The sequence below is a fragment of the Gopherus evgoodei genome, chromosome 10 (genome assembly GCF_007399415.2).
Source record: "Gopherus evgoodei ecotype Sinaloan lineage chromosome 10, rGopEvg1_v1.p, whole genome shotgun sequence".
In the NCBI taxonomy this organism is placed as follows: domain Eukaryota; kingdom Metazoa; phylum Chordata; order Testudines; family Testudinidae; genus Gopherus; species Gopherus evgoodei.
This window is the reverse complement of record NC_044331.1, coordinates 21,620,703-21,648,517: the sequence shown is the minus strand read 5'-3', so window position 1 is coordinate 21,648,517 and position 27,815 is coordinate 21,620,703. Positions and strand designations below refer to the sequence as shown.

The 27,815-nt window shown below is 42.1% G+C and overlaps 1 protein-coding gene across 4 annotated transcripts in view; it reads left to right on the top strand.

Annotated features, from left to right (window-relative positions):
• SEMA6D (semaphorin 6D) overlaps positions 1-27,815 on the top strand; it is a 658,493-nt gene that overhangs the window by 530,176 nt on the left and 100,502 nt on the right. Inside the window, exon 1 of one of the 4 annotated variants that reach the window (XM_030577944.1) lies at positions 13,227-13,242. The exons of the other annotated variants lie outside the window; for them this stretch is intronic. The gene's annotated coding sequence lies outside the window, so the exon portion shown is untranslated. Of the gene's footprint in view, positions 1-13,226; positions 13,243-27,815 lie in introns of those variants that run through there. 4 annotated transcript variants of the gene reach the window in all.

Below are 27,815 nucleotides of genomic sequence, written 5' to 3'. Positions count from 1 at the left end.
AAGGCTTATCAGTTCTCCCATGCTTTTTAAGAAAGGAGTGGAATAGGAGGGTAGATGTGAGTTTTGTGGGGATTAAAGCTAATGGAAAATTTTCCAAAATGCTGATTATCAAACCCAAATTTTCTCATCAAAACAAGTTGGATTCAACCAAACTTTCACTGAAAAGACCCCAGGAACCCAAAGCTTCTGGGGTCTGTGGTTCCAACATGTGGACTGCCCACATGACTCATAGGGCCCACAGCTTTAGGGTAGCTCCACCATGCAATCTGTCCCAGGGCCAGGAGCCTTCAGCTTACAAGCTGAGTCTCACAGGGTTTTCAGGGTCCCTGCACTAGGCCTAGAGCCCTGTAAACCCCAGCTCAAGCCATGGCTGCCAGTGTCTAGACTCTCAGCTCTTCAGCAGAGCATCTGGAAACCCTGGGAACTGGGGTTCTCAGGATTTCCAGGCTTCCTGCTGCTTTGAAATCTCTGGGAGATTTGGCTCAAATTGTGGCTCTCAAGGTCTAGGTTCCTGATACTTCAGCAGGGAGCCTGAGAGCACTAGCTAGATCTGGAGAAACCTGAAAGCCCTTAGAACCATGGCTTCACTTGGGGCTTTCAGGCTCCCAACCACAGAATCAAGCTATCTGGCCAGCTGGCTCCCTGGGCGGCCCAACTCTCGGGGCAGCTAGATCAGAGAGCTAGCTGTAACTGGGCAGCCCAGTAGGGCAGCTGCCCCAGGATCCCTGACAGCTGCCAGGGATCTGGGAAGCACATTTTTGTTTCAGATACACTGTGGTTGGTTTTTCTGAAATTAAAATTCCAGTTTGCAGGAATTCCCCTTTTTGGACAGGTCTAGTGGAGAAGTTATTGACAGTCTTGATGCATTGATTGGGTGAGAAGGAGTTTATAATTTCTTGTTAATTTGTGATACTGTAGGTGTAATTTCATTGGACACGTACATCAAGTGACTAGGTGGATACATCTGAAGCATCTGAATATATAAACTAAAATAGAAATTCTGACCTGACAGCTTTTATTGGTATTACACCTAAAATGACCCTTTCTTATTTACACTCTAACTAAATAATTACTCTCTCTCCTTGGTCTTTGCATCCTTCAAATACTCGTACAGTTATTGTTGCCCTTAAGTCTTTACATAGCAAAGTTCTATATGTTTAGCACTTTCAGTATTTCCTCACAAATCTGTCCCAGTGTATCTGCTCTTACTGTGTGGACTTTCCCCTATATCCTGAATTCCTTCAGTGACTACGACCTCAACTTCCCATTTATCCAACATCTTTCATAAATATATTTGTGCTTCCTTGCTGCTCCTTACACACTGAATGACCTTTCTGAACTGATTCATAGGGCCTCAAAACCCAGCTCTTCCATGATGCTTACAAGAAATTGACCAATTAACAGTGAATTGGTAATGGGGCAGTGAGGTATAGCTGATGAGTGTTTATCAGAAAAAAAACTATTATAGGCAGTGCAAGAAGCAGTGCTTATAGATCAGGTTGCCCAACTCTTTCCATTCTAGGATCCTGTTTTCAGTTGCTTATAACTTTGCTCAATTTAAACTTTTGTTCAATGCCAAGTGTCTAGCTAAGGCTGAGTAAGGCAGAGGGCTGCAGGAATAGAAAGGGCAGTCTCCCAGTTAAGTCAGCTGCACTTGAGTCTATCCCTGTCTCTTCCACAGAATTCCTGTATGACCTTGGGCAAGTCATGTAAACCAAAAAGTTCATAGGTGGCCACTGTGTGGTCCTCATTTTCTGGGTTCCCAACTTGAGACACCTGGAGTCTGATTTGCAGAAGTGCTGAGCACTCATAGCTGAAGCTAAGATCAGTGGCAGCTGTGCTTTGAACATACAAAGTACTATGCAATATTAAGTTTTCTGAAAAATCATGTCCTAGGCATCTCAGATTGGATACCCAAAATTAGTGAATACTTTTGACCTTAATCTTTTGTGCCTCAGTTCCACATCCAGAAAATGGGGAAAATAATATCATCTCATCTCACGGAGGAGTTGTGAAAATAAATTCATTAATATTTATGAAGCACTCAGATACTAGGGTGAAAGGCACCATAGAAAAGCCTATGAGGAAATTAATAATTCTCTCTTCAGAGTGGGGTCTGGATAACATGCAGAATAGAAGTCCTGGGGCCCTCCATGCACTGAATGATGATCAAAAGGAGTATTGAATAGCTGCACTTTCAGTGCATAGCACCCATCCTGTGCACTGAATGAGGGAGGGATTCCATGGTAAAAATGGCATGTGATCATGTAATTAAAGACTGCATCATAATGCATACACACAAGGGGGCTGAATTAAGGTTGCACAGGTGGCCTCAATTCTGGCATTTCCTAATTTTGGAGAGCTTGATTTTGCAACCTTAATGTTTTAACATGTTTTACATAATGATGTATAAAATCTATAAATATATCTACATCTATATATAAATATCATGCATATATTGACTATATCTCTCTCCCTGCCCGTTTGTATGGAGCTTGTCTTATATTGGGAGCTCTTCAGGGTAGGGACTATGGCTTCTTGGTATGTGGATAGTGCCTTGCCCCTGGAGTCACAAATAACTAAACAGTTTTAAATGAGCCAATAGTAAGGCATCCCAAAGACATATTCAGACCAATATCATCTTGTTTAATATTTTTACAGCTTTTACAATAGCAATAAAACCCAAGTAAAATGTCTGAACAACACTTAAGAACATCTGAAAGCAACTCAAATGTCCTGTATTAAATACATTACCTGCAGCTACAGGTTTTGGTTAACTCACATTGCTTAGCTCTCTTTTATTGGTCTCCCACTGATGTATTAGAAAAAACAGAATTAATCCATGCATTATCAGGATTACCAGGACTTGAGAGAGCACAGAGAGAGATGCTGAAGGGGAAAAAAGTAGAATGACCTTCAACTCTGTTCCCCATACATCACTGATTCTATTACCTCCACTGGCACAATTTCATTGCAGCAACATTGCAGTCTACCATAGGGATGCTGCTATGGACACCAGTAGGAAAGAGCCAAATGTGAGGTAGAGAAAAGGCAAGGAAAACAAAAAGGGGAAAACACTCAACTAAAAAAAAAAATGCTATGGGTACTAATGGAGCAACGCTACAATTCCAGCTTAGGGCCTGGCACAAACATGATTATTCAGCTATTCCAAGAGTGGTGACAAAAAAAATCTGTCTTTAAATAGATAAATTGTACATCTGCAGCTCATCTGTGGTAATAAACCAAACTGTATTTTAAAGAGAACCTGTATTATTCTGATATATTTCGAGTGCTGGATGTTTAATGCTACAACTGTATACTGTTAATCCTCCAAGAGAGCTGCCAAGAGTAAAATGAGAAGATTTAAGTTATGGTTGGTTTTCACATATACTGTACAGTGCTATTCCGACTAGGGACACTGTAGTGTCTGAATATTTTAACAGATCTGAACTCTTTCCTGAATATCTTCACTTATGCAGCTGCTTTCCCTTTAAAACTCCATATAGGAAATACTTTTCATATCCCTTGAAATTTACATCTCTCTCTACACACAGACATATGTATGTGGGGGTGTGTGTACGTACACACACTCTTTAAGTTATTTACTTATTAGAAGACTAAGGAATATTTACTTGTGATGCTTAAATACAGTGATAGATGACTGAAGATGGCTCCCACAAATATTCACCACAGAATAGCACCATTCATATTTGAGGACATTTTTGAAAACTGTTTTCAAAGAAAATCCCACAGAGACCATATTTCAGAGCCTGTAATTACATGTCTTAAAATATTTGACTTAGATCAGGTAACCAACACTGTACAGGATGATGGCATCAGCAGGTTCTACTCTATCCTATTCCTGCATAATAATACACTGAAGAGGAGACCTTAGCAGGAAACATCTAAGGCTTTGAGGTTGCTACTATTGTGTAACCTTGGACCTTAGGACCAGTGGAAGTGTGGAATGAGCAGGGGCAACAGACATATAAACCACCCTATGCTAGAGATCCATGGGAACACACTACACACTCCCTGCAAATGTCACTGGGCTCATATGGAACCATTGTGTATCCGTACTGCTGCTTCCAGCCCTCATAGTGATAGAACTGGAAGGCAAATATACCTAGCTTTGAATAAAATATCAGCTCAGACAGTAGACATCTGATCTCAGTTTAAGGCAGATGGTTAAGATTCTGTTATCTGCTAAAAGTGAGTAATTTTGTTCAGCCTTGAACCATACACAGAAACTAGAACATCTGTTCTATATCTCTCTAGTAGGCACACTGTAGATATGGCCAAATTTTTATTTCTTTCTGAAAAAAGATAAAGGAAAAGGTAGTTACTGTGTAACAAATAATTCAAACTCCTGACCTCAACCCCAGAAAAGAGGTGAGTATGTAGACAACGCTACTCTGGGAATGTAAATGACAATCTGGTCCTTTGTGTTAACAACAGGGCAAGAAGTTGGTCACAGTAGTTATAAATACACCTCTACCCCGATATAACACTGTCCTCAGGAGCCAGAAAATCTCACCACGTTATAGGTGAAACTGCATTATATTGAACTTGCTTTGATCTGCCGAAGCATGCAGCCCCGCCCCCCTGGAGCTCTGCTTTACCATGTTATATCTGAATTTGTGTTATATCAGGTTGCATTATACTGGGATAGAGGTGTATATGCTTAAGATAGAAAATACAGTTTGCAATGATATTTAAATCATTAGGCCTTATTCAGGAGTAACCTATAAAAGTTTAAATCATTTTAGAAGATTACTAACTTAATGTTGTGCCTTACATGCATGTTAGCAAGAACTCCTAATGTGTCCCCATCTCCCAGTCCCTGAGTTTGCTATAGCTAGAATTTGAAATAATTCTAACACGCCTGAAAAGTAGATGGTCATTGCCATAACTTTCCCCTAAAAATAAATACCGGGTACTTCTTTATTTCTTGAAGGACTTTCCACATGGAGTGGGTGAACTCCAAAAAATATTTGGTTCCAGAAAACATTTAGAAGTTTTTGAGAAGTTCTAAAAGCTTCAAAGAACAGTTTTTCATCCTTTTAGGGGGAAAACAGCATGTTTACACACGCTCTCTCTCTTTGCATGTTTAAACATATTGATTTTTTTCTAAGAGTATGAAAAACTGTTGTGTATGCATGTGCCTCCTTGATTCTACACTGAACAAACCCCCATAAGAAGAACAAGTTGAGGGTGGAAGGAACATATGATCATCTCTGTTGTTAATGACACTTAAAACCCAGCTCTCCCCTTTGGCGTCCTACTGCTCCGATAGGGTAATGCACAGGAGTTTGGCGAGATAGAAATGTACAAGAGTTCGGGGAGAAAGAGAAATGATAATGAAAGAATGCTGAAATCTAGCAAGAATACTCCTATTCCCTCCTCCTCATTCTGAAACTGCTGTACACGGTACTTCATAGGAACAACATGGACAGGGAACATTGTTGTTAGATAGGCTTGATGGTCACCTATGTTCTCTCCATCCTTCCTTGATATCTGACTTCCCCCCCCCCCCTTTGAACTGAAAATAAATCTTGAAGGCCAGTTTTGTGGATGAATATTAGCCAGCTGTCCAGAACAAAATCTTAAGATGCACTCCTGTATAAATGGAGATTAATTTGTAAAAGGGAAATGTGAACAGAAAGAAGACTGCTTTCAGAGGCATTCTGACATTAGAAATATCCCCCAGAAAACGCTATCCAAAGATCCAAAAAGGAACAAAGATAAGTACAGCAAATATCCTCTGGTAAATCAAAAATAAATAAACAAACAAAGACTGTAGAAGAAAACATCCCAAAGGCACTTAAACAAAATCACTTCCAAGGTGCAAAAAAAAAGATAGGAGGGTCAACAGTCAACAACAAAATGACATTTCAGCTTCAAAGAGCAGAGGTGTAGCGAGCGTCCTCCGTACCCTCCGACCAGAGGGGGCCCCGCAAGGAAGGGGGCCCCTGAAAGTGGCAAAAAAAATGTAAGGTATAACTAGGTAAGTGACATTTATTGACGCTATTGCACAATCCATGTCGGTTTTACTGACAAAACTGTGAAGTCATTATGATACATCACAATGCTATTGGCTACATCAGTTGTCTGTTGGTCAGTTTCGAATTTTAGTTGGACCCATTCAAAGAATGTATATTTGCGTTCATAATGGCGGTCGGTGGATAAATGTTATTAATTTAGTTGTTTAGTTTTTTATCATTTCCAACGCAGAAGCGTGCTTTGTGATGTCTAAGAGAATGTATAAGAGCGGAGCTAGTAAACGAAAGGCAGTAAAAGATGCCAAGAAGGAACTTGAGAAAATTCCAAAGTTGTCAACATATTTTGCACTGCAATCCAATGTACAGGTACAGGCACATGAAACAGACAGCTCTAGCAGCAACGAATCGTATCCAGAAGTGCTTCAAGTGAGGTCAAAGGTGAAGCCAGTTGTTCTACCAAACAAACTGTGACAGATATTCCAGCTGCTGCCGGGAAAGAAGTATCTGAATCTGAACCACTGACTGACGATCCAGGAGATTGGCCGTCTAGAATATCGGACAGGCAAGTGTGTGACATTGTTGCACGTGGCCCACCGCAGCAGAATGAAAGTTACGAATTTCCATTTAACGAGGAAAGACGGAGGTTCACAAGTACTCATTTCTATTGAACCATGGCAAATGGTGAGAAAATAAGACATTCGTGGTTAATGTACTCAGTTCAGAAAGATGCCATTTTTTGTTTTTGTTGTAAATTATTTGGCACTGGCGACATACCGCTACGTCGTGGAACATCTGCTTGGAAAGCACTGTCAGAAAGACTTCAGCAGCATGAAACAGGCAAAGGTCATCAAGACTGTATGGTGAAATTGTTTGACCTTCGGTCAGGCATAGTAAACCATACATCTATTGACCAATTCGAATTGCAGGCTTTTCTGAAAGAAAGAGATTTCTGGAGGAATGTTGTCAAACGCATGGTTGATGTCATTATTTTCTTGTCCGAAAGAAACTTGGCATTTTGAGGAAGTAATGAAAAGCTCGGCGATCCTTCGAATGGCAACTTTTTGGGACTGTTTGAATTGCTTGCAAAGTATGATACTGTCCTCAGCAAACTTTTACAGAGGATTAAGAAGGCAGAGACACATGTTCAGTACCTCAGTCCACAGATCCAAAACGAGCTGATTCAACTTATTGCCAGTAACATTCAAGAGGCCAACATAGTGCAGCTTAAAAAAGCAAAATATTATTCAGTTATTTTGGACTGTACTCCCAATGTGTCACATGAAGAACAGATGTCTGTGGTGTTACGCTTTGTTGAATGCAATGGTGAAGATGGTGTCAATATTCGTGAAGCGTTTGTTGGTTTTCTTAATGTTCATGATACAACTGGCGAGGGCTTATTGGAAGCGTTTCTTGAAAAGGCAAACAACGTAGGAATAGACATTGCTGACATGAGAGGCCAAGCTTATGATAACGGCGCAAATATGAGAGGAAAGAATAAAGGAGTTCAAGCCCGCATGCTAGAAATAAATGACCGTGCCTTGTATGTACAATGTGGAGCTCACACTTGGAATCTTGTGATCTCAGACGCGGCAAAGTCATTGACTTTTTCGGTCTGATTAACAGAATATACGTTATCTTTTCTTCTTCACCTTCACGTTGGGATATACTTCAAGAACATATGCCAATATCTGTTAAAGGGTTATCAGACACTCGTTGGGAATCGAGAATTGATGCTGTGAAGCCATTGCATTATCACCTTGAAGAATTGTGCAATGCTTTGTCATCTTTGCGAGAATATGGGCTCGAAAAGAAAGATGGCAATACAGCAACAGAAGCCGGTGCGCTTTTAGACCATGTTACTATGTGGCCTTTTGTTCTGTGTACACATGGTACGATATACTATTTCACGTCAATAAAACCAGCAAATTAATTCAGATGTGTCAACTGACGTACTGCAGGCAGAAGTCGGTGCTACAATGAAGTTTTTGGAAGACTATCGAAATACAGGATATAACTCTGTGGTCACAAATGCACGTGAAATAGCAGAGCATATGGGTATTGAGCAGGTGTTCCAGAAACTAGGGTGCGATGTAAGAAGAGAATGTTTGATTACAAATGTGCTGATGATTCGAGTCGTCTTTCTGCAGAAGAAAAATTCAAATTGCAGTTCTTTCTTGTTCTCACTGATCAGGCCATATCTTCTGTTTCGTAGCGATTTGACCAACTCGTGGAGTGGTATAAGTTGTTTGGATTTCTGTACAACGCTAACAGCCTGAAGCAGTGTCACAGAGAAAATGAACTGGAGAATCACAGCAAAAATTTTGAAAGAAAAATGGGAGACATTGATGCCAATGAACTCATAATGGAATTGAATCGTTTTATTTATGTCATCGAGAAAGAGAGAGGACTTGTCACGGCAAACAATTTTTTAACTTACATATACAAGAACAGCCTTCAGGAGATATATCCGAATCTTTGCATTTGCATCAGAATTCTTCTGATCACACCAGTTACTGTTGCTGGTGCTGAAAGGAGCTTCAGCAGAATGAAACTGATCAAAAATATCCTGCGCTCAACCATAACAGATGACCGGCTTTCTGCGCTTGCAGTTACCTCAGTCGAAAACAAGATTGCCAGATCTCTGGACTATGACGCATTGATTAACCAATTTACGGAGAACAAGGCTCGAAAGAAGCGCTTTGCATAAATACGGAATACATGTACACTGTAGGCCTATGTATACATAATATGAACCCTGTATATTGTATAAAATAAATACCGCATTCCAGTTTCTGCATTGTAACGGCCCCAGACATATGTTCGGACGGGGCCACGTTCTTTGTTGCTACGGCCCTGTCAAAGAGCCTTAATCATACCTTGATCCGGTATCATGTGAGGGATGATAAGTGCCCATTTCAGACAAAATGTTGTTTCTTTTCTTTTCTTTTCTTTTCTTTTTGATAGCTTGTTTAAGTGCCTTTTAGTTGTGACTCTTCTGTAATATTTTTTGAGTTATCAGTAGAAGTTTCCCTGACTTGACTTTGTCTTTTTTGCTGAATTGTGATCCTACAATGTCCCAATAAGTTTGAATTGTAATGAAAAGAATCCTCCCATCGCTGTTCCACTTTTGCATTAATCTATATTATTTCATAGTACCTTATTGTGATGCTACAGCAGCAGATCAAATATGGAAATATATATACAATCCTTACATACAATAATAATAAAACCAATAACGAGGAAAGAAGAAATGTTACATATGTGCTCAAAATAACACATACTGGGACATCTTGATTTTACTGGCAACATCAACAGTAGATAAACACTTTTTCCTAAGGAAATAAAATGTAAATATAGATTAACACATGACAGTTGAGACTTTACACGTACATTTTTCAAAGTTGTGATTCCAGCAGCAACTGTAATTTGACCTTCTGTGCTGTTTCAGAAAGGCATTAGAATTAACACCATGCTGTGTACAGTAGAACTATAAAGTATTGTAGCAGGGCATATTATAGCTGATGTAACAGGACTTTAGATCCTGACTCAGTAAAGCACTTCAGCCATGGCCTAACTGTAAGCATTAATAATACTGAAGTCAGTGGATTTAAGCTTGTACTTAAGATCCCCTCAAAGCCCTTGCATACGTGTGTAACTTTAGACATGAGTGGTCTCTTGACTTCAGTGGGACTACTCTGCTTAAAATTATGTGCCTGCCTAAATACCTTGCCAGAAGCAAGGTCATAGTGAAGACTGTCTACTCTTCTCTATTCAAAGAGTCTTTGGTCAGTTGCTCCTATCTTTTTGAATCCTTCGCTTTTTAGGTTAAAATTTTCCATGCTTGGTCTCTGCCTGCAGGTGACTTTGCTTTTAATAAAACTTCAGCAAAAATGGTTCATCATTTTTAAGAATAAAAAGAGTGCACATTTCTCACTATGCAAATTGCATGTGACTATTATTGAACAACTCTAAACCCACTGTGAGTGAGGACAGGAAACTGAATTTTGGAAGGAAGGAAGGTATTTGGGGGAAGAGATGCACCTTTTAATGTTCCAGTGAAGATTGATTTTGATTTGCTGAGTGACAACTTGAAAACCATCATTCATTCCCATCTGGTAGTCTTTTCACAATAGCACTTTTTTATTCACCAACATTCTAAAGAGAAACTAGTCACAATGTAAATGTTCACTTAGTTGATTAACTGCTTAGCCTTAGGGGAAAATGTGATGAACTTGTGCACTGAAAGAAGCAGGAGTCACATTGTTAAACTCACTTCTTGTTATTCCTTTAACTCTCTCTCAGACTCTTAATTTTCTATTGCGCTAAACAAGGTGCTGATGCTGAATTTATACACTGTTTACATACCTAACATTTCATTCATGCTTCCAAAAGTTTTTTTTTAAATATGTACAGCGAATACATCATGAGATTTAAGCCACCACTGCTCTTTACCAGCCTGAGATTAAAAGGTTGGTGCTTATCAGATAAAGACACTGACTTAAGGTCAGGGACTTATTGTCCAGTTTAAATAAAATAGGTGATAACTCAGAACTGCAGATATCATTCCAAGCAGTTTGTGGATCAAATGGTTAGCAATTCTGCAGTTGATTCAGATGATCATGGAAGCTGGGAGGTTTTCAGAGCAGAGTTTATTACTGCAGAGCTAGCTGGGGCTCAGAGGAGGGGGCCGCTGTCTTCTGCAACTTTTATTATCATAAACTACTCACTAGAAATAAATAGCTCTCTTTGAAATAGCTTATTCACTTTTTGGCCTCTGCATCCAGGAACTGCATGCATACAACAGGGAACGTGCACATGGCAGTAGAGAAAGGCTCTACATGTGAAGAACACTAAGCTATTCATCACATTGTTTCAGGTGTTACTGCTATTGAGTGACTCACATAAAGTCAGTATAAAAAATTCATACAGTCATTAAATACTGTAAAGCTTTTTCCATTTAGGGTTAGCCTGCCCCTTTAGGCACAGCCTAACGGAAGGTGACAGTGCAGTGGAACATAGCTCCCAGGGTCATAGTGTCCAGGGTAGGCTCCATGGTTCTGGATCAGCACAGCTTCTGCTGCAGCCTTTATAAGGGGACAGTATGCAATTCTAATCCCACATGGGGCCCGTTCTGCTGGCTGGGAATTGGGAGTGACATAGCTCCAGCCCTAAGCCCCGGGGAAGATTTTTGCCTCCATAGACTCCAGCCTCCAATGATCCTTTGAACTCTGAGTGCAAGAACTGGGATGGTTTGGTCCCCATAGAGAGGCACAAAGCAGAGAAGACTCCTTGCACACTCCCTGAACCTCATACTTGCACATGGCCAGACACAAACTGTCTCTTAATGATCAACAGGAAACAAATGATTGAACTCTTCTTAATATGATGTTTGGGAAAGTAGACAGAACATTTAATATTAAAATAGCAAAGTAAAGCATGAGAAGTGTTTCCGCATCAGTTTTCCGTTAGATTTCTGTGCAAAGATAAGGAGGAATAAATAAATGGTTACCGCAATATTGTTATTTCCCTGGTGAAATTGGAGTTGTTGGGTTTTTGGAGTAGAGGAATAAATAGGGAATTTCCAGAGAGTATTTTACAATTCTTGAAATTTACAAGAAAATGTTAATTCATTTTCAGTTAAAAATGTGCCAGTACTCTACTGGATGGGTATAATAAATCCACAAGAGGAGAAGATGCAGTTGTTGCAGGAAAGGCTGAAGGGGAAGATTGGTAGTTTGCCTGTAGAGACTTTTGTGTCCAGGTTCTCAGAGACCATATTGTCAATGACAACCATAGCGATGAGCATTATATGGTAGAATGGATGCAAGTTTGAATCCAACCAAGGTTGGTAAGGAACTAAAGTCATTTTCATCAGGTGGCCTTTCGGTGAAATGAGGAGTTGATTTTAGTCATTTCCCTCGTCAGCAGCTATCAGGATTACTCAAAGGTTTGTTAGGCTAAGTATTCAAGGGATATGGAGATTCCCATCTCTAGACCTGTTCCTTCCAGGGCAGGATTGAAGCATATGGGTAGATGGGCCAGTGTTCAGGAGCTTCCGTAGATCAGATGTCACACAGATAGAATCAGTGACAAAACAGCAGACTTCAGAATCCACTCACCTTCCAGAAGGACAAAACCAAAGGGAAAATTATAGTGGAGCAGTCGTATTACTGTACTTAAGATGGCGACTAGATTATTCTTTAATAATCAATTTTTCTAACTGCTCTAAAATTCATTTGCATACTTGGACTGTCTGAAAACTACTCTAAAATTCGCTTGCATGCTTGGACTGTCTGTGCCTCATGGGGGTCCAAGGCAGGATTACTGATTCCGATTTGAGGTGGTTTGAGCAAGGTACCTTAGATACAGCCCAACTTTATAAAAAAACAAATAATATCAAAATGTTATAGTTTGTATGTATTTTTGCACACAGCTGGGGCTCAGTCTGTGGTTCTGATCCTATGCAAATTGATATTGCTGGGTCAGGATGCATCGGTATCTAGAATGCACTGGCCCTTTGATAAAGCAATACTTTAAAGTTATTTGGGTTAAGGTTGGATCTGCAGTGTGTCACAAGCCAGGGAGTACAAAAAGAATGGGAATACTTGTGGCACCTTAGAGACTTACAAATTTATTTGAGCATAAGCTTTCGTGGGCTGCAGCCCACTTCATCAGATGCATAGAATGGAACATATAGTAAGAAGATATATAAACATACAGAGAACATGAAAAAGTAGAAGTAGCTGTACCAACTGTAAAAGGCTAATTAATTAAGATGAGCTATTATCAGCAGGAGAAAAAAACTTGTGTAGTGATAATCAAGATGGCCCATTTTAGACACTTGACAAGGGGATGTGAGAATACTTAACATGGGGAAATAGATTCAATATGTGTAATGACCCAGCCACTCCCTCTCTATTCAAATCCAAGTTAATGGTATCTAGTTTGCATATTAATTCAAGCTCAGCAGTTTCTTGTTGGAGTTCTGTTTTTGAAGCTTTTCTGTTGCAAAATTGCCACTTTTAAGTCTCTTACTGAGTGACCAGAGAGATTGAAGTGTTGTCCTACTGGTTTTTGAATGTTATGATTCCTGATGTCAGATTTGTGTCCATTTATTCTTTTGCATAGAGACTGTCCGGTTTGGCCAATGTACATGGCAGAGTGGCATTGCTGAAGCCAGAGAATGTCCTTTGCAGATGTGCAGCAGGACAATGGCTCTGTTGCAAGCCAGGGTTTGCAGGTAGGCTGATGTTAGAGTTGCTTGTGGTAGTGTGCGGTGGCTGTTGAATCTAAGCTGTACTTATGGCTGTGAGTTTGAGTCCTCCCTTTGGCAGTTATGTGAGAATGTGTGGTGCATATTTGCTGTTTTCTTTTTGCATTCTGCAGGGACAACTTTTTCCTAGAGAGCAAAGTTTCTGGTTTGAGTCAATATTTATTTCAAATTGATCTAAAATCCATATGCATGCGCAGAGGGTTTTGAAAATTGCTGTTCCTCATCAGTGACAGAGGTAGAGTTAAGAGAGCAAGTAGGGGGTCACTTGGTCCAAGAGTTCCTCAGGCACAGACCCCCAAATAAGGAGCTTAACTCTTCAGTGCATCAACATTGTTTTATGGCACATCTGTACCCAAAGACCTCTTCAAAACCCCTATTTGTGTTTAAACTATTTGTGTAATGCACAATGTGTGTAATGCAGTCCACTCTGCTCCTCATCAGTTAGTCCTAGCTGAATTGGCAAAGAATTGCCCACTAACAGCCCTCACAAGCTGACACACTAATCAGAATTTACAGGGAAAATGAGATGATAAGAGAGTAATGGAGGGAACATACAAGTAGGAAAATATGTGATTACAGAACACTCTTGGTTGCTAAACATTTAAAAAAATGACACTGTCAGTGTTAACTGCCTAAAAACTTTGTTAATGCTGAGTTCAGGTTATGCAGTGGTGCCTCATAGAATGTGGAGAGCGGCTACCCTTAAACCTCAGAAAATCAGGAACCACCCAGGAACATACTGTGCCCACAACAGAACCTTAGATCCTCCCTTCTCCCTCCTCAAGCTGGTAGTGGCCACTGGGAATGGTTCAATAAGGGTAGTGCCATAATGACTAGACACAACAAAATAAATGAGTGTTCCATTGTTTGTGTTGACACAGATCTGAATTCCAGTGTTAATCTGCATGCACTGCTGCATTCACGGTGTTAGGTGCAGCAGTACTAAGGAATGGAGAGATTAGTTGGAGCAGATGGAAGAGCTGTGATTGTGATATGCAGAAAGATGCAAGTATATCTTAAAGGATCAAGTGTGCCTCATTTCAGTACTAAATTCTGTAGAAATGCACCAGGGTATCTTCTTGCCATGGAGATTGTCAGCAGTCTGGTGGCATACATGGTACTGGTCTCCAGGGCTTAGTGAGGGATAGGTGCAAGCATTGTCTCTGAAGGACTTTTCAGGGTAAGGGTGGTGAGTGGAAGAGCTTTCAGGATTGAGTGTAGGCAGCTCCTGTTTGTTACACCTCACCTTAGCAAATGGAAGGTGTGAGACTTCATTTTACAGTGCTCATGTGCTCTGTTCCCCAAATGTTTAGTAGTACCTGTAAGGGTAGGGTTCTAATATTTGTGTTAGCATGTTGGTGCGTTGCTCAAAGAAGACAGAATTAAGGCCATGACTATACTTACTGCAGATTGATGCTACTGTGATAGATGCAGCGGGAGTCAAGTTAGCAGGTCTAAGACCCGCTAAATGGGGCGGGAGGACTTTTTGGCTTGACGGCCACATCAGGGTTCCGAAACTGTATGGAGGGTCCAGTAGGGAAGGCTGTGCCTCCTCAAACAGCCTGACTCCCACCCCCTCCTACTTCCTGCCCCCTGACTGCCCCCCTCAGAACCTCCAACCCATCCAACCCCCTCGTTCCTTGTCCCCTGACCGCCCCCTCCTGGGACCCCCCACCCCTAACTGCCCCCTCATAACCCTACCTCCTCTCCAACCCACCATGCTCCCTGTCCCCTGACTGCCCTGACCCCTATCCACACCTCTGCCCCCTGATAGGCCCCCTGGGACTCCCATGCCTATCCAACTGCCCCCTGTCCCCTGACTGCCCCCCGGGACCCTGTGCCCCATATCAAACCCCCCGCTCCCTGCCCCCTTACCATGCTGCTCAGAGCACCAGGACTGGTAGCCATGCCACCGCACACTCTAGAGCACTGGGGCAGGCCAGCGGCTCTCGCAGCTGCGCTACCCGGCAGGAGCGCACATCCCCGTGGCCCAGAGCATTGGCAGCTCAGTGAGCTGAGACTACAGGGATGCGGGGACAGCAGGGGAGGGGCCAGGGTCTAGACTTCCTGGCTTGGGAGCTCAAGGCCAGGCAGGACAGTCCCGTGGGCCACATCCAGCCCACTGGCCTTAGTTTGCCAACCTCTGCACTAAATCGACAACAGAGCACTGTTTGGTCAACTCCGATACTCCATCATAACGAGAAGAATAAGGTAAGTCAACAGAAGTGCGTGTCCCATTGCCGCAGCATGGCATAGACACTGCAGTAAGTTGACCTAAGCTATGTCAACTCCAGGTATGTTATTCATGTAACTGGAGTAGCATACCTTAGGTCAACTTACCGCGGTGGTGTAGACAAGGCCTATGGTTGCATTGTAGGGATGTTAACTTAAACATAGTCAAGTCTATGTTACCTTAAATCTCCATTTCTTGGTTTTCAGGGGTTTCAGGGCATTTGACATTCTAGAAGGGCACAAGCCACTATGGGCCAATCTTACATCTGTTTGAATGGAGTTTTGAGGCAGTGAATATAAGAGAAAGATGGATTTTTTATTTCAAACCTGTAAATCATGCTGTTACAACCTTATTCCCAGATTCTGGACCTTAGCGTCCAAAATCTGGGGGTTAGCATGAAAACCTCCAAGCTTAGTTACCAGCTTGGACCTGGTACTGCTGCCACCACCCAAAAAATTAGAGTGTTTTGGGGCACTCTGGTCCCCCTGAAAAACCTTCCCTGGGGACCCCAAGACTCAAATCCCTTGAGTCTCACAACAAAGGGAAATAATCCTGTTTCCCTTCCCCCCTCCAGGTGCTCCTGGAGAGATACACAGACACAAGCTCTGTGAAACTACGCAGAGTGATTCCCCCTCTCCGTTCCCAATCCTGGAACAAAAGCACTTTCCTCTTCACCCAGAGGAAATGCCAAATCAGGCTAGCAATCCAACACACAGCTCTCCCCTGATTTCTTCCTCCCACCAATTCCCTGGTGAGTACAGACTCAATTTCCCTGAAGTAAAGAAAAACTCCAACAGGTCTTAAAAGAAAGCTTTATATAAAAAAGAAAGAAAAAATACAAATGCTCTCTCTGTATTAAGATGATACAACACAGGGTCAATTGCTTAAAAAAATATTGAATAAACAGCCTTATTCAAAAAGAATACAAATCAAAGCCCTCCAGCACTTACATTCATGCAAATACCAAAGAAAAGAAACCATAGAACTTACTATCTGATCTCTTTGTCCTTACACTTAGAAACAGAAGACTAGAAAATAGAACTACTTCTCCAAAGCTCAGAGGAAACAGCCAGACAGACAAAAGACTCAGAGACACACTTCCCTCCACCCAAAGTTGAAAAAATCCAGTTTCCTGATTGGTTCTCTGGTCAGGTGTTTCAGGTGAAAGAGACATTAACCCTTAGCTATCTGTTTATGACACGCCCCCCAAATTGCAGACAGTGGGGAAGCTCACTGGCGGCAATTTCCTTCTAGAACTTGAAAATAAACAGATTAATACAACACATGCACCTTTACATATACTACTAAGTATATAACTAACAGACTTTTACATTTTAAGAACACTTTTTAACTACTGGATTCTGGGAAACTCTCACGGGAGAGTGCATCAGCAACTTTGTTAGAAGCTCCTGTGATGTGTTGAATTTCAAAATCAAAATCTTGGAGAGCTAAACTCCAACGAAGAAGTTTCTTGTTGTTCCCCTTGGCAGTATGAAGCCACTTTAGTGCAGCATGGTCAGTTTGTAGTTGGAACCGCCGTCCCCAAACATATGGGCGTAGCTTTTCCAGGGCGTACACAATGGCATAGCATTCCTTTTCACTGACTGACCAGTGACTTTCCCTCTCAGACAGTTTCTTGCTGAGAAACACGACAGGATGGAAGTTGTGATCTGTTGCTTCCTGCATGAGTACTGCTCCTATACCACGCTCAGATGCATCCGTGGTTACTAGGAATGGCTTGTCAAAGTCCGGGGCCCTGAGCACAGGGTCAGACATGAGTGTTGCCTTAAGTTGGGTAAAGGCCTTTTGACACTCATCAGTCCACTTAACTGCATTTGGCTGGGTCTTTTTGGTCAGGTCGGTCAATGGGGCAGCGATTTGGCTGTAGTGTGGTACAAATCGCCTGTAGTATCCGGCCAAGCCTAAGAAGGATTGGACCTGTTTCTTGGACCGTGGGACAGGCCACTTTTGGATAGCATCCACCTTGGCCTGTAGGGGGTTTATGGTTCCTCGACCCACCTGGTGCCCCAGGTAAGTCACTCTGTTTTGGCCTATTTGACACTTTTTGGCCTTAACAGTTAGTCCTGCCTGCCTGATGCGCTCAAAGACCTTTTCCAGGTGGAGTAGGTGTTCGGGCCAGGAGTCTGAAAAAATGGCCACATCATCGAGGTAGGCAACTGCAAATTCTCCCAGTCCAGCTAGTAGACCGTCTACCAGCCTCTGGAAGGTGGCGGGTGCATTTCGAAGGCCGAAAGGAAGGACATTGAATTCATACACCCCCGTATGGGTGACGAATGCTGACCTCTCCTTGGCAGGTTCATCTAGCGGTACTTGCCAGTACCCCTTGGTTAAGTCTATGGTAGAGATGAACTGGGCACGTCCCAACTTTTCCAATAGCTCATCAGTACGTGGCATTGGATAGTTGTCCGGACGAGTTACAGCATTTAGCTTACGGTAGTCCACGCAGAAGCGTATTTCCCCATCTGGTTTGGGTACCAGAACCACTGGAGATGCCCATGCACTGGTAGATGAGCGGATTATACCCATCTGTAGCATGTTCTGGATCTCCCGTTCTATAGCAGCTTGGGCATGAGGAGACACTCGGTAGGGTGGGGTTCTGATTGGGTGAGCATTACCTGTATTAATGGAGTGGTATGCCCGTTCAGTCCGTCCTGGGGTGGCTGAGAACAATGGGGCGAAGCTAGTGCACAGCTCCTTGATTTGTTGCCGCTGCAGACGTTCCAGGGTGGTTGAGAGGTTCACCTCTTCCACGCCACCGTCTTTTTTTCCATCGTAGTAGACACCGTCAGGCCACTCAGCATCATCTCCCTGGACTGTAAACTGACAAACCTGTAAGTCTCTGGAATAGAAAGGCTTGAGAGAATTAACATGGTACACTTTAGGCTTTAGTGAGGAATTGGGAAATGCTATGAGGTAGTTTACAGCTCCCAGGCGCTCTTGGACCGTGAATGGCCCTTCCCATGATGCTTCCATCTTATGGGCCTGTTGCGCCTTCAAGACCATAACCTGGTCTCCTACCTTGAAGGAACGTTCTCTGGCATGTCTGTCATACCAGGCCTTTTGCTCTTCTTGAGCATCCTTTAGGCTCTCTCTAGCAAGGGCTAAAGAGTGTCGGAGGGTGCTTTGTAGGTTGCTTACAAAGTCCAGAATGTTAGTTCCTGGAGAAGGCGTAAACCCCTCCCATTGCTGCTTCACCAACTGTAATGGCCCCTTAACCTCGTGACCATACACAAGTTCAAATGGTGAAAACCCTAAACTGGGATGTGGTACAGCCCTGTAGGCAAACAGCAACTGCTGCAACACTAGGTCCCAATTATTGGAGAATTCGTTGATGAATTTTCTTATCATGGCCCCCAAAGTTCCATTGAACCTTTCCACCAGGCCATTGGTTTGATGGTGGTACGGGGTGGCAACCAAGTGATTCACCCCATGAGTTTCCCACAGTTTTTCCATGGTCCCTGCCAGGAAATTAGACCCTGAATCTGTAAGGATGTCAGAGGGCCAACCTACCCTGGCAAAGATGTCTGTTAGGGCCAGGCACACAGTGTTAGCCCTGGTGTTGCCTAGAGCTACTGCTTCTGGCCATCGGGTAGCAAAGTCCACTAAAGTCAGTACGTACTGCTTTCCTCTGGGCGTCTTTTTTGGGAAAGGGCCCAGAATATCCACAGCTACTCGCTGAAATGGGACCTCAATTATGGGGAGTGGCTGGAGAGGGGCCTTGACCTGGTCTTGAGGCTTACCCACTCTTTGGCATACCTCACAAGACCGGACATACTTGGCAACATCCTTGCCCATCCCCTCCCAGTGGAAGGACTTCCCCAACCGGTCCTTGGTTCTGTTCACCCCAGCATGGCCACTGGGATGATCATGGGCTAAGCTTAAGAGCTTCTCCCGGTACTTAGTTGGAACCACCAACTGTTTTTGCGGCTGCCATTCTTCCCGGTGTCCACCAGAAAGAATTTCCTTGTATAAAAGTCCTTGGTCTATAACAAACCGGGATCGATTAGAAGAGCTGAGAGGCGGTGGGGTGCTCCGTGCCGCCGCCCACGCTTTCTGAAGGCTGTCATCTGCTTCCTGCTCAGCCTGGAACTGTTCCCTTGAGGCTGGGGTCACCAGTTCTTCCTCAGACTGTGGACTTGGGCTTGGTCCCTCTGGAAGCGATGTAGGGGATGGGGTTGTTTCCGTTGCTGGTGAACCGCTCTCCGCTGGTGCACCTGAGGGTATTTCAGGCTCTGGCTGAGCCTTTTGGGTATGGCTGTCGTGTGCTTCTGCCAGTTCTGGCTCGCTGGCGCCCTCTGGCGTTGAGTTTGAAGATGTGGTTGCACTTGCTGGTGCTGGTTGCTGTTCCAGTTCCGGGCCTGGGACTGGAGATGCTGTGGCTGTTTCAGTGGTAGGCATGGAATCCGGGTCCACTACCTCTGTCTGGGTCTCTGGTAACACAGACGGGGCCTCTGTGGACGGCTCAGGAACAGAAATGGGTCTGGAAGCTTGCCTGGTTTGGCTACGGGTAACCATTCCCACTCTCTTGGCCCGCCTCACCTGGTTGGCCAAGTCTTCCCCCAGTAGCATGGGGATAGGATAATTGTCATAGACTGCAAAAGTCCACATTCCTGACCAGCCTTTGTACTGGACAGGCAGTTGAGCTGTAGGCAAGTCTACAGCTTGTGACATGAAGGGGTAAATTGTAACTTTGGCCTTTGGGTTGATGAATTTGGGGTCAACGAAGGATTGGTGGATAGCTGACACTTGTGCCCCCGTGTCTCTCCACGCAGTAACCTTCTTTCCGCCCACTCTCAAATTTTCCCTTCGCTCCAAGGGTATTTGAGAGGCATCTGGGCCTGGGGATCTTTGGGGTGATGGTGGTGTAATGAATTGCACTCGCATGGTGTTCTTGGGACAGTTGGCCTTGATATGTCCCGGTTCATTACACTTAAAGCATCTTCCATCTGATGGGTCACTGGGCCGAGGTGAGTTACTGGAGACTGGTGAGGTTGAAGAGTAGGGTATCTGTGGCTTTACTTGGGTGGTATGTAGGGTCTTTGGCTGTCCTCGGTTGTAGGGTTTATGGTCTGTGTGCCCCCTGGGGTAATCGTTCCCCTTGACAGTAGCTTTTTTGCTTTCTGCCAGTTCCATCCATTTGGCTCCAATCTCCCCCGCCTCAGCGATAGTTTTGGGATTTCTATCTTGTATGTACCGTGTGATGTCTTCAGGAACACCATCCAAGAACTGCTCCATTTGTATGAGGAGGTTCACTTCTTCCAAGGTTTGAATGTTGTTTCCTGTTAACCAGGCCTCATAGTTTTTTGCAATGTAGTAGGCGTGTTTGGGAAATGACACCTCTGGTTTCCATTTTTGGGTTCTGAAGCGCCGACGGGCATGATCTGGGGTTATCCCCATCCTGTATCTGGCCTTGGTTTGAAAAAGTTTATAGTCATTCATTTGCGGCTTGGGCATTTCAGCTGCCACCTCTGCTAAAGGTCCACTGAGGTGTGGCCTTAATTCTACCATGTACTGGTCTTCGGGGATGCTGTACCCAAGACAGGCTCTTTCAAAATTTTCCAAGAAGGCCTCGGTGTCATCACCTGCCTTGTAGGTGGGAAATTTCCTGTGCTGTGGAGCAATAATTGGCGCCGGGTTGTTAGGGTTGGCTGGCACATGGAGCCCAGCTTTTGCCATCTCCAGTTCATGTTTTCTCTGTTTTTCCTTCTCTTCATTCTCTTTTTGTTGTTTTTCCAGTTCTTTTTGTTGTTTTTCCATTTCTCGGCGGTGGGCCACCTCTTCTTCTTCTAGTTTTCTTTTGTGTGCTGCCTCTTGGGCTGCCTGTTCTCTTTGGAAGGCTGCCAGTTTGATGCTTTCTTCCTTTTCTTTTATCTCCATCTCTTTTTGTTTCATTTCCAGTTGTCGCCTGTGTTCAGCTTCTTTTAATTGGTCTTCGGCCTCCATTTTTGTCCTGGTAGACATGGTTCCTGTTTTCTTGTGTTGGGGTGCCCTCCGGTGTTTATCCTCTGAACTGCAGGTTCTCTGTTGCCTCCTGAAGTCTGCCTAGCAACAGTGCTTTTTTCCTTTTCTCTCTCTGGCTAATGTTCAATGAAGGGAAACCAGAAAAACCACTTTATTTGCATGCATATAGAGTGCTGGTATGACTCTCAATGGGAGTGCTATTGCATGACAAAAGACCCTTAACAGTCTTCTCGCTTAACATGCAAACCACAAACTGCTAGAGAGAGCAGAAAAAAAAATTTCTCTCTGGTTCCCTTTTAAAACCAACCTGTTTCTCTCTGCTAAAAAACCCTTAGCAGAGAAAAGAAAAATATAATATTCCTACTGGCTTCTGGATTCTGTCTATCTCCCGCCACTGCCACCATGACATAACCTTATTCCCAGATTCTGGACCTTAGCGTCCAAAATCTGGGGGTTAGCATGAAAACCTCCAAGCTTAGTTACCAGCTTGGACCTGGTACTGCTGCCACCACCCAAAAAATTAGAGTGTTTTGGGGCACTCTGGTCCCCCTGAAAAACCTTCCCTGGGGACCCCAAGACTCAAATCCCTTGAGTCTCACAACAAAGGGAAATAATCCTGTTTCCCTTCCCCCCTCCAGGTGCTCCTGGAGAGATACACAGACACAAGCTCTGTGAAACTACGCAGAGTGATTCCCCCTCTCCGTTCCCAATCCTGGAACAAAAGCACTTTCCTCTTCACCCAGAGGAAATGCCAAATCAGGCTAGCAATCCAACACACAGCTCTCCCCTGATTTCTTCCTCCCACCAATTCCCTGGTGAGTACAGACTCAATTTCCCTGAAGTAAAGAAAAACTCCAACAGGTCTTAAAAGAAAGCTTTATATAAAAAAGAAAGAAAAAATACAAATGCTCTCTCTGTATTAAGATGATACAACACAGGGTCAATTGCTTAAAAAAATATTGAATAAACAGCCTTATTCAAAAAGAATACAAATCAAAGCCCTCCAGCACTTACATTCATGCAAATACCAAAGAAAAGAAACCATAGAACTTACTATCTGATCTCTTTGTCCTTACACTTAGAAACAGAAGACTAGAAAATAGAACTACTTCTCCAAAGCTCAGAGGAAACAGCCAGACAGACAAAAGACTCAGAGACACACTTCCCTCCACCCAAAGTTGAAAAAATCCAGTTTCCTGATTGGTTCTCTGGTCAGGTGTTTCAGGTGAAAGAGACATTAACCCTTAGCTATCTGTTTATGACACATGCATAATTTTAATCATAAACCTAATGCTTCAGGAGTTGTAAGTGAAACTATTTATAAATTTATAATGCTTCAGATACTTGTGGAGCTTTCATTTATGATTTTAAGAATGCAAATATTTGTTTTACTGTAGCATTTCACTGCTGAAAACTACCAATTTATTTGTTTGACTCTCTGCTTGTAAAAATATATTCTAAAGCAATAATAGCTCAGTGGGACAATATGAACTGTCAATGCATTTGGTACAAGCTCACATCTAGTTACCTTTCATTATTATTTTGTATATAATGACCCTGTTCGTGATATATTTATAGATATGATTGTTTTGTAAATAAATTCTCAGTTTGTCAGTATGATTTAGAACTTAAACCTAAGTCTCTTACATCCCAGGTAAATGCTCTAACCACTGGACTGTTGGCTGTGTACTAGCTCTCTGTGGATTTTCACCAAAAAATGTCAGAAGGTCTTGGTATTGTCCCATTACAGAATGGGAAAGTTGTTTTGAAATCTCAGAAAGTTTTCATGAAACAGAAAAAATGTTTCCCACTTAGCTGTAGATACATATATTAACTGAAAGGAAGGAGAGAGATATTGACTGATTGATTATTGAACTACTGGAGCACTAAAATGGTGAATATCACTTGAAAATCAGTATTAAAGAATATGAGCAGTACATACAGTTTTCTATAAATCAATTTTAAGTTACAATGGGGAAAGGTCTTGCTTCAGTCAACACATTCAACAATTAACGTGTATCCATTTTTAAATATTTTTAAAGTGTTGTCATTGGATTAAGATGCCAATTTTTCCCAGTGGGCGCTATTACCACCAATGATTTCATTAAAATACCATACTAAAAACCAGATGACCTATTAAGTTCTATCATGAAAAATAAATGTAAATATATTGTCGTATGGCAGCCCCTCACCAGTATTCTTGTTCAGCAGAAGAGAATAAATAACTGTGTTTAAATATCAGTTTATATGCAAATAAGTAAATTTAAAAAATTAAAATACCATTTGGGAAGTCTTTTGGGTAAAAGAGAGAATGCAGTTTGGATTGGATACTGACCTTGATAAGCATATCCATCTTCCATCAAAGCCCCAGCTCATCTTTTGCTTCTATTATTAGTAACATGAGTGCAAATCACTACCATTTGATCAGGTAGCCTTTTACACTGCTTTTGCACTGCTGTAAAAAACTGCACACTACGTGGATGGGAGCAGGATAAGACCGTTATTATTAATTAGCTCCAAAGACTACTATATATTTTACCAGAATATTTTTTTGTACTTTAAAGTGTTTCTAGACAAAAACTATTGCTTAATGGATTAATTAGCGTTAGTTTCCTCCACTTTAGCCGGTGAAACCCTGTGTGTTCAATGGGGGAAAAAGCCACTACATAACATGTATGCAAAACATCTAAAGCACAGCATCATTCCATTTATTGGAGGTTGCAATAATTTAAGACATTAGAATAAAAGCAAACAGTCTGAGGAGCTGCCATCTAGCTTACAAAATCAGGTATAGATATTCAGATAAGCTTTTGCTTAAAAATGAATGCATGCATGCTGCCTTCATTAAGTACAGCTAGCATAAGCACAGCATTAACTAACTAATGCACAACAGAATGCCAAATCCTGTCCAATCATAGATATTCCAATGTACAGAATAGATGAACCAGTGACTTGATGTCATCCTCAAACTGTGCTGATATTGTTATTAAAATTTATTTATTCCTCATTCCCTATATTACAGTCTGAGTTGGGTCACTTTCCTTTGGGTTTGTGAAGGGATCATATATGGTTCAAATTTACGTTCCAGTTTTAAATCTGCTTCCTTGTTCAGGACTGTGTATATTGACATATTATGATGAAGGAAAGAACAGAACTAGCTAGCATATCTTTTTTAACTGCACAACTAATGCATTATGCTGCAGTTAACACAAGGCCGTATCTACATTTTTAAGGGTATGAATGAAAAGGAAATGAATATATGGGGAACACTAGATAAGACAAAAAATATTGACACCCTTCTGAGACTTTCTTTTTGCTATAGTGTAACATTACTGCACAGCCAAATCTGTCATCTTAAAGTCTTGTTTAATCTCTCTTTTTTTTCATTGCACATTGTTTGCATTAGCTTGAGCAGCTGTTTTTATTGCCCTCTTGAGCTATTACTCAAGAATATCTTTAATGAGTTCTTTATGCAAATTAATACAAGTTCAGCTTTACATTTCATTGAAGAGGTCAGAAGTTCATTTACCAGTGAGAATGACTTTCCAACCCACTTATTTGAAATTACTGTTTCCATTTTTAGCTTTACTGCTATGTTCATTCCACTGTACAGAAAAACATCTTGGAAAAGCACTTAAAAAATAAAACAAACAGCTGATCTTATCATATTCTCCTGGGTAAGTGCTCACCTGGAATCTGTGAAAATGGTCCCTGCAGCCATAGATACTGAGAGCACCAAATACCTTCTAATGGATCACAACAGGCTGTGAGTTTTCCAGTAGGATACTAATTAAATATTCAATTTTCAGGCTCAGATATTTTCATCTAAGCCCTAGTGTTCTGCCCTTTACAACAAGAAATCTGTCAGCCATATGGTATTATTTGTTTCAGTTTTAGTCATAAAATGCCATAAGTGACAGGGGAGGGGAGATTCTTTAAATGTATCATTGAGCCTAAGGGCTTGTCTACACTGCGACGTTGTCAACAAAACTTATATCTTTCACGGGTACTTAAAAAAGCCCCCTACAAAAGACAAAAGTTTTGCCAACACAAGTGGCAGTTTGAACACAGCTTTGTCGGCAGGAGCGCTCTCCTGCCAACAAAGCTAATGCCGCTCGCGGGCTGGAAGTATTTTGCTGGCAAACATGCCAACAAAATACCAACAGAGAGCATTCACACACACTGACTTTTAGCGACAAGGCTGCATAGTGTAGACAAGCCGTAAGATATTCCATTTTTATAACCTGATGCTGTGGAATTAGTTATAGGGATGTGGGTTCCATTCCTTTCCTCTACACATGCAACTACCTCATTGATGACATCATGGTCTAGGGAATAGGGTACATGACAGGAAGGAGTTGTGCCATTGACTTCAGTGAGGATAGTATTGGGCCTTGAGTATTCTGTCATTAAGGCTGTTGTATTAATTACATTTCTACTTCTACTACTGCCACACTGGTTAAACTTAAGCAGTCACTTCACTTCCGGGCTTCCATTTTCGCAATTGTGCAATGGGCATAATGATAAATACCCACCTTTGTACACGGTGTTGAGGTTGATAGATTAATGTTTGAAAATACTAACTTGTCATTACTCATGTGAGCAAGATGATAACGATTTGATGCATTACCTGGAATAAAGTTACAGAGGATACTGTATTAACTGAATAGTTGTTTCTTCGTGGCTATGAAGTGTATGCAATCCCTAGCCATGATATAATGAGCAGAAGCTGCACATTAAGTACACACAAGCAGCATCATTCAGAGTCACAATTATCCAAAACAAATATGCCTATTTCTTTCAGAATTTCTTTTGGGGGATTTTTATTTTCTCCAAAAACCCAAGTTCATCTTTAATGCCATGGAAACAGGCACAAACATGCCAAAGGCCTGTAAAGCTAGAGTCTGCAGGCTTCCGTAGGGTGTAAGATGAGCATATTGTTTGTTAAATTGCGCCCTGACAATGACACAACTTTCATTAAAAAATCTTATGAAATTTGTTATTATTTCAGCCTGATGCTAGAGTTTGGAATCAATCAACGGTGTTTTCTTTTAAAAAGGTGTCCAGTTATACTGTAAAAGATTTGCTTTCAAGCAGTGACTTATCAAACAATTCTGCATAAAACTCAGAGAGATAATGTTTTGGGTATATAATCTTGAGTATAACTGAGTGCAAATAGAAAGGGCCGGGTTCTCTGGACAAATTCTGCTTCCTCCACACTGCTCCTGTGATGCAAAAGGAACAGAAAATCCCTGTGTCTCCCCAGCTTAAGGGAATCATCAGTGGTTGTAGAAACAGCCCTCCTTAACCCCTAGCAAAGGGAGCCTGTCAGAGGGGGTAGCCATAGCACACCACACTCCAACAATCCCCAGTTGACACATGGTTTTTGGTAACTGGAACCAGTTGGCACATCTTAAAGCAACCACTTAACTGCTCTAACCTACTCTATGGCCAGGGCTGGAGCTGGTTGGCCCAGAGAATTAAGGAGCTGTAACTAGCTCTCAGATGACCATCCCACCTCCAGATTTTGGACCAGAAGCTTTCCAGGGCTAATATGTTATATAAGTATAATGAGAGTCCTATAAAATCAAACACTAGATTGGTTAACTGAGTATATCTTCCATGCACCAGTCTAAAATATATACAGAAATGCAGTGCAGTACCTCATGATGAATACACAATAGAGAACTATAATAAAACCTGAACAACAAGCCACATGGTAACTCTCGGAATCCACGTTGCTAAATGTTTTGCACTTTGTGTTTTTGCATCAGTTTGTCAGATCTGATCCTTTGCCAATGCTCAGATGAAATCTAATCTGACCTGGCACAATGCCATGCTCAAGTCATCTTCCAACATACTGTACTTTGAAAGGGGCTCTGATTTTTTTAATGTGCTATAGTGGGAGATTATTAATTACAGTGCTTAGCTGTTGTGTCATTTTGCTGCTGTTCACAGCTATAAGAGAAGCATCTCACTGTTGGCACATCTCACGCTTAAATATATAGTTTCTATTAATAGTACCACACTGTTATTTTAATCCATAAATCAGATTTGGCAGGGCCAATTCAATATAAAGGGCTCCTGTGCCCAATATAATTCCTGGCAGCCCCAGTTTTGGTGGATAAGTGTTGATTTTCAAAGGACTGTTATGCCCTGAGAACATCATACTCCTGCTTGCCTCAGACCAGACATCCTATGAAAGATCAAGGGGGGAAAGCGTGTCTGTTAGTAAAATGGTTAGTCTCCTCAGGCACTGAAACACAGATGGATTTTCAATCCAGCCATCCCCCAGAACACAGACTGTTTTTCAACAGACAACTGT